This window comes from Aegilops tauschii, chromosome 3 (assembly GCF_002575655.3).
Source record: "Aegilops tauschii subsp. strangulata cultivar AL8/78 chromosome 3, Aet v6.0, whole genome shotgun sequence".
NCBI lineage: Eukaryota > Viridiplantae > Streptophyta > Magnoliopsida > Poales > Poaceae > Aegilops > Aegilops tauschii.
This window is the reverse complement of record NC_053037.3, coordinates 341,821,811-341,830,277: the sequence shown is the minus strand read 5'-3', so window position 1 is coordinate 341,830,277 and position 8,467 is coordinate 341,821,811.

Genomic DNA, 8,467 nt, shown 5'->3' with positions numbered 1-8,467 from the left:
TCTGGGTACAGACTCTAGAAAGAAAGAAGGCTTGACGAAGCCTGTCTATCTATATAGGCCCTTCACAAGCCTAGATCACCACCTGGGTGGCGCGTCACTCGTCGTCGTCGAGTTCTACGTAGAACCCGTCAGAAGGGGCGGTGTTGTCGTCTAAAAACAGTAATTAAAGCAACATGAGTACAAAGGTACTCAGCAAGTCTTACAACAGATCCTATTATACATGCTCATTCTCAAGAAGGTAGTGGGGTTATTGCAGCAAGCCAGCTTTGACTCTTGGCTAAGCTATCCTACGATACACCACTTGTGAAATAGTTTTCGCACACGAGTCCACTAATCACCATCTCAATACTCCACCGTGGATCCTCCCTCGTCATCCAACGAGAGGGCCATCCGCGGTACTCACACTTATCTTGAGGCTTTTAGTAGTATCCATTTACTTGTCTATGAACTGCATAAGCGACCAAGTAGTCCTTTACCGCGGACGCGGCTATTCGAATAGTTTCATACCCTGCAGGGGTGTACTTCGTCACACACGCTCTCACCACTTATCGTCGCTACACGACGTGTACTCGGCAACCTTCAAGCGGAAGCCCAACGTGGGTGTCGGCCACAGCCTACCTAAACACTCGAGTCTCTAGTCCAGGTTTATCGCATATTCAGGTTCCATCCGCAGGGAGTCCGGCCGGGGTTTCCACTTACGGCCCCGAACGATGTGTGCAGGGTTCCCGGTCACCAAACGGGCGACTCGGTACACCGGGCCACGAGCCTACCGCATCACAGCCCACCCCTTGGTCAGCGCTGTCCACGGCCTCCAGCTTACTACAAACACCAGAAACTACGTGCAACTCCTGGACAGAGGACAAGGGTGAATAAGAAGCCGAGGGGGTCCATTGGTTTCGGGCCCAATGTGTGGTAGTAGCTGAATCTTAAATCACGCATACAGATCTCAGTTCTTAGGGACGGTCTCAATGAAACAACCCACCATGTACTCCTACATGGCCTCCCATCGATACCTTTACCAAATCGTATTCAACACTTTACTCTCCTTACCGACACACACACTTTCACTCCAGTTCATCACCCTGATGAGCCAGACCTGACACAACTCTAAGCATAGCAAGCATAGCATTGTAGGAACACAACATGGCTCAATCAACTCCTACACATGCTAGTGGGTTTCATCTAGTTACTGTGGCAATGACAGGTCATGCAAAGGAAAGTGGGTTCAACTACCGCAACACACAGCAGTTTGAATCGCGTTGTCTTAATGCAGTAAACGAGAGCAGAAGCGAGAAGATGGGTTTGTATCGAAATGATCAATGGGTTGCTTGCCTGACAGAGTGGTGGTGGGATACTGCCCTTCAGTTGGATACCCGTGAATATCCTCGGAGGCAGGACCTACCACGATGAGCATACCGAAGCACAATCAACACCAAGCAAGTGCAACAATATGATGCATGCATGAGACATGGCAAAATGGATGTATTGGGCTAATGCAACTAAGGCCAGAAAGGTTTGGACTAATTTGAATCAAAGATTCAAATTCCAAGTTCATAAATGGCCCATAATAATGCTTTATCTTGTTCTGTATAAAACAGTAGGTTAACTTGCTTAATCATGCATGAAACCAGTCCAGATGGATAGGATGGATTTTTCTGATCATTTTTCATATATAAATCTTTTCATTCTGAGTTATAGATTATTTTCTATGATTTTTTGAAGTTTGTGATAATTTCTGGAATTTCCAATATAAGAATAATTCCAGTAAATGTTTTATTGCGTCAGCCTGACGTCAGTGTGACGTCAGCGGGTCAGCGGGGTCGTCCAGGTCAAACCTGACGGGTGGGTCCCCTGTGTCAGTGTCACGGTTAGGTAATTAGTTAATTAGGATTAGTTTTAACTTTAACCCAGATTTAATTAGCAGGCGGGCCCCACTTATCAGTGACCCTGGGGGGTCAAACCGCGGTCAAACCACGCTGACTCGCCGGCGTTTAGCCGCCGGCGACGTCCAGACGCGGCGGTGGTATGCGGGTTTGCTCCTCCGGCGACCAAAAGGACGGCGGAGAGCACCTACGTGTAGCTGGGGGCGAACCGCGTCGACTGGTGGTGGTAGTGGAGCTCGGGGTCGCCGGAATCGACGCCGGCGACGAGCCGTGCGGCTGCCGGGGTACGGGCGTAGTCGGAACCATAGCTAGAGAGCACGGAGAGGGGCAAGCGATGGCGCTACGGGTTCCTGGCGTTGCGGTGAAGCTAATGGCTACGGTGGTGCGGCCGTTAGATGGCCGGAGCCTCGTCGGCGACGAGCTCGTGCGGCGGCGCGTTCGGGTGAGCTTCGTGCGGTGGCTACAGCGCTCGAGAGAGAGAGAGGAGAGGATGGGAAGGTGGCCATGCTCACGGCGGTTGCGACGGAGCAGACGGCGAGGTCGGAGACGAGCTGTAGCAGTGGCGACGGCGGAGGGGATCTCCGACGGGGAGCGGCGAAGGCGAGGTCGGTGGCGGAGCTTCGGGGCAAACGAGCGCTCGGGGCTCGGCTTGCTCGAAGGAGTGGGCGACGGCAGAGCTGTAGGACACAGTGGAATGGCGCGAGGTCGACGGTGGCCACGGTTACTCCGGTGAGGTGTCTGCGGCGGCTTCGGCCATGGTGGGGAAAGGGCGAGGGAGAGGCGATGGGGGAGAGTGACGATGTCCAGGGGCTCGGGGCGCGTCGAGGAAGGTCGTCCAGCTCGTCCGCGGCGAGGGCGGCAAGCAGCTGGCGCGGTGGCGAGCTCGCGCTCGCCGGCGTCAGCTCTCTGCCTGCTCTGGCGAGAGCAAGCAGCTCGCTGGCGCGGGCCAGCACAGTGCTGGGCCGCCAGGTGGGCTGCCAGGTAAGTTTCTGCTTTCTGTTTTCTTTCTCCTTTTTGATTATTTCTGTACTGTGTTTTGAAATAGTAAAAATACTATTTCATTTGGAAAATCCTAAAAATATTCTGAGGCACCTTTGAGATTATTCCCAACAGCCTAAAAATACTTTCAAAATTATTTGGGCATTTAAAAATATTTATAGCATTTAAAATGCCCAAATGCAAATACTTATGGCTTGTGCAAAAATCCAAAATGGCCTCCAAAAATATGAAACCATTTTTGGCAGAGGTTTTAGCCAAGACCAAAGATGGTGAACATTTATGGAGGGCATTTCAGGTTCATTGAAAAGAATTTTAGTAAACCCTAGTTGTTCCGGGGGGGTGCTGGGGGTTTCTGGCATTCCCCATTTCAGGTTTCTATGAAATGTAGACATGATGCAACACTCTAATGCATGAACTAGCTAGGATGTGACATCTGCCGCCTCCACATATCTAATATGCATACGATCTGAAACCAAATCCTATAGCAGAGGCTCTGATACCACTGTTGGGATCTACGGTAGGGTGCGTCGACTGCAAATTAAAATTTCCTACGCACAAAACAACCAAGAACATGCTACGGGAGATGGATCACAGTTCGTTACCACTAGACGCGCAGTGCCGTGCAGCGGAAGAAGAGTTGGGGCAGCGCATTCACGTGGATCATCTCCTCCTCGTCCGATGTTCCTCGAACAGCCGGTCGTCGGATCCCTCGTACAGGTTCGCCGGAGCGGCGCAGGTGCACCGCCTCTAATGGTATCCACGCGTGCAGGAGGAACGTCGTGCGGCGGACTGCTAGGTCCGATCACACAACCGGCGGCGAGTGGAGGTGTCTATTCGCAACACATGCAAACCCTAGTGACAGCACCGAAGCGATCAACCGCATGAGTGTGCTGCACCTCCACTTTATGTAGGCGTCCGTCACGGGCTCAACACTTGGGCCTCGCACGGACCCTAAAGCCCATAAGTCTACTCGGCCACAATCCAAATATAGCTCGGATCACATCCGACCAGTGTCCCCGGATTCGACCTCGCAGGTTCCTTCCCTTAAGCGCGCGACCCCTTAGGTTCAAGTCGGCTTGGTCGCAGTTTGGATCACCTCCGAACTGCACGGTTGGTAGCGGCCTCTAGCAAGGCATGTCGAACACCAAGCAGACTATGAAGCTGGTTAGCGAACCTGTACATCACACTTCCATTCCTTTTGCCACACGATATACGTTGTCGAGCTCAAGGCGAGTCTGTCATCCTTGTGCTAGCCCGACCTCTTTCTCGTTCCAGTGATGCCGACCACTATCCGGATTATCTCATAATCCTTGTCGCATGGCCATACTTATCCTGGTCAGATCGCACGAGGGGCCCAGAGTATATCTCTCCTGGTCGGAGGGGCAAATCCCATCTTGCTCGACCATGTCTCGCAGCATAGGTCTGGACAAGCCCGAAACCTACCTTTGTAACTACCCAGTCACGGAGTAGTGTTTGGTCGGCCCAAAGCAGGTCTGTCATCATCCTGAGTACATGTGCCAGCTCAGGTCTTAGGACATAGAACGTATGTTGTACTAGAGACTCACAGATGACATATCGTTGCGTCTCATAGTTGGGTCTGTTTGACTCGGACCTTATCTTGACTCGGATCCGACTACGTCGAATCCGACCAGACCTTTCCAAGTCCATATTATCCGGTTAGCATCCAATGCTCCATGGCTAGTGAGACCAAGCCATCGACCGTGTCATATGCTAGTCTAGTCAGCTGCGCGTCCACACAGCCCTTTCGACTAGGGACCTTTTAGGACAGTCATCATACAATGCATAGTCCCACAAACAAGTCACGTACTTGCTGATACACATCATTGATAATGTCCAAGGACTATCTTTATTCATAAACACATAGGAAATATCATCATACATGATTGCCTCTAGGGCATATCTCCAACACGAAGATCAGTCCGACTGACTCAGCTCCAGGCTGAGCTTATTTACCATGCCAAGCGCTTGAAGATCCATCCGATTGACTCAATTTCAGACAGATATTTATCGTGCCGACGGCACAGAGGTTTACCAGGAGACTTAAACCCTCTGCTAGACTCATCTAGTCCGACAGAGGCTCAGGGACTACACCCAGTGGGTGCACTCAGCGTGCCCCCACTGGAAGAGAACTCGGAAAGAAACATTTTGCTCGAACAAAATCCCGAGTAATCTGTTACTCGATGCAAGACCAGCTCCAGATCACTCAAGTACTACTCGACTTCCGAGTCAAGGAGGAACAAGCTAGACCAATACCAGATTCTCAAGTACTACTCAACCTCCGAGTCGGAAAGGAACAAGTTCTATCAGTACCAGCTAAGAAGATTTTTAGTTCTCTCAGACCCCCGCCGACTGCCCGCAGTCAAAGGCGGTCTCGGGGACTACACCCAGTGGGTGCACTCAGCGTGCCCCCACTAGAGTAATCTACTCGATACGGCCTGACCAGTCCGAGTGATGAACAACAAACAAACAAGTTTTAAGACTTCCGTCGACTACCAAAAAAATTGCTATAAGGTGAGTTTAATGCTCCTCCGAGGACCTGCTTTGAGCCTTCTTCTAGGACTCAAAGTGTGAAACTCATAAGTTTGGACCTAGAACCAACTCGTATTGACGTTCCTCCGGGATAAGAATGGCATGTCTCCGAGAGAGCAGTCCATGCGTCAATCTTGTTGCAAAGAGTTAATGACACACCCATACTCTGATTACGAGTTAACTTTTGAGCGATGAACGAATGTCACCAAATTACTCCTCGCGGGCACTTACCTCAGATCAATCGAGAAGCGCAGTGCTGGAATCCATTGAGATTTTGTTCAAACCTTGGTTGTCTGAAAGCACGATGACGGGTACTAAGTATTTTTGAAATCACTCGGACCAAACCGTGTCTTTCACAAACTCGTTTTGCAAAATCGCAATCGATTCGGGGGCTAATGTTGGGGATACACATAACAGGTAGTCCCACGAAGGGTCAAAATGTCATAAAGCATGGGGTCCACACAACATGTGGGTCCAGATAAACCTCATACAGCGTACTATCCACTCGAATATATCAACGTACCGTCCACTCGGAAGACAATCAACCACTCGGTCGTATGGCTCACTCGGATATGCGAAGACCAAGCAGTCGACAAGGCAATTGAAGCATTATTCTCATAGTGGAGGTTTCGTAGTGGGTGGACATCATAGCATTTATGCCCCTCTTTGTAACATAGGAGGTGAGGGGGTGGCGCACTCTATATAAGCCACCCCCACCACTAGACTGGGGAGGCCCTCTTTCTTCTACCTCTCTCTCTAGTCTCGGGACTTAGCTCAGGCATGGGGATCCGTTCTCCTCTCTCGCATACATTGTAATCTCCGGATACATACCCAGATAAAACAAAGCCTCTTCGGAGCACGAGACGTAGGGTTGTTATCTCCACCGTGAGAGGCCCGAGCTCGCTAAAACCACCGTGTCACCCATTTGCATCTCGATAGATCATGCTCCTTTACCCTATCCCTTATTATTGTCGGAATCGTTCCCACGACAATCGCCGGAGAATAACAGCAGGTGTGGGTGAGTATAGAGGGATGGCATGGCCAGCGGTGGCAGCACAGCCGGACACGGGAGGCAGGAGCAGGCGGCATGGCCGACGCTTGTTTGGGCGGCTAGAGCAAGAAGACCAGAGGTTGAAGAAGCACTACGGCCGTTGGATGGACATCGTACGGTCACTGGAGCTAGAATCGTTCATATTGACTAAGTTGACAAAGTCCTCCGTCCCCGTCATCTTAGTAGGCCCACAAGTCAGCCTCCCACTATGGTGGGTCCTAGCTAGCAGGGGGGTATTCATTTTTTTGTGCGTAATAATGAGGCACCACCTTGTGTGCGAAGATATAGTTGATGGGTCCGACCTGTCAGCGGGGGAACGTTTTTTCGCGATCTGTCGTATAGCCCCGTTGGCTAGACGACCCACAGCCCCCGCACAGGCCCGTTGTTACCCTGATCCATCGCTAAAACTAGTATAAATAACAACTGCTTGTTCCTAAAAAAGCAAATAACAACTACGTGACCTGCTGGGTCCCTGGTGTCAGCCGCTCGTTGTGTAATTCTCTCGTTTATTGACTACGTTGACAATGGCGTGAGCCCCAGATGTCCAACCATTAGTAGGAACCATTTTTTGGGGCGTGTAATAATGAAGCACTTGCTTGCGTACTGCCATGACGCTGGTGGGTCCCTACTGTCATACTCTCCACGTACAGTCATATCCTTGTTCCTCCCGGTTGTTGACGGCGTTGACAACGCAAGAGGGCGGCGCACCGTGCACGGCGAGCGAACCAAGGCCAAGGACGACGGCGAGGCCTCGGACGGAACGAGCAGGAGTCGTGGAAGATGCGTCGGTCCGGTCGCAGGCAGAGGGGAGTACGAGGGTTGACTGGTTTGGGTGCGGGTGCGTGTTGGGGCTGATGTCGCCGGAGAATAATAGGACGTGTGGGGGAATAGAGGGAGGGACTGGCCAACGTTGGAGGGTACGGAAGAGCGGCGGAGGCGCGGCCAGCCATGGGAGGCGGGAGCAGGCGGAGCTAACGGGGTGGTTTGGTTTGGGCGGCTGGAGGAAGAAGACCATAGATAGAAGATACACGACAGATGTTGGATGTCAATCCAACGGCTGGCCAGCAGAAACGTTTGTTGACTAGCTAATCAGTCGACACCACCTTGGATAGGCTATTTCCTCGTGGGTCCCAAATGTCAGAATCCAAATCTTTCATGGTCATGCAGCCTTTCCTATGAAAATTTACAGCAGATTTGGTGTGCTAGTTCGAAATAAGTTTGTGGGTGCTAATCACTTGGCTTCTGTAATGCACAGTGAGCTCAAGCAGCCGACGAGAGTGATTTTATTTCCCTTTGTTGGGATTTGTTGCAATATTTCACTCTAAATTAAATGAATGGCAAGCCATTTGCCTTGTTTCAAAGAAAATATGACAGTCACAGCCGAGTTAAAAAGAGCAAGAACATCTAACTCCAGCTTACAAACTGTACAAAAGCACAAGGGTTAATTGTTCATCAGGTTTAGCCAAAATCCAGGTTGAAAACAGCAACAACATCTAACTCCAGCACTGTTTTCGGCAGTCACAGTCAAATGGATCGGTCAGGTCCATAGAATGAACATCCTCGGTCGTAAAATTTACTGGATTATGACCACAATATGTTGTAAATAGAAGCCCAGCATGTTCAGAAGCTCTTTTGCCCACCTGAAACTCCTTTTTTTGCTCTTCAACATACCCATCCGTCAAAACCATGCTGCTGATAAACTTAAGCCTCTGGACAATAGTAACCTCGCATTCAGCAGGAAGAATGTGACAAATCTAGTGTTTGCATGGTTGGCTACATATCGTTCTAGCGTTATTGTCTTCAATCGAATGTCATGAGAAGTGAGAAAATCCCGGTGCTTACAAATCCACCGATTGGTTATAATTTTCTTACCCCGTCCTATTGCCTAAATAGACATGAAGATTGAAAACAGTTAAGGTCTAAAAAAGAGTGTGGAAAGAGCAACAGCTGAACGGTTAATTCTAGTACACTATATGCGGGCTTC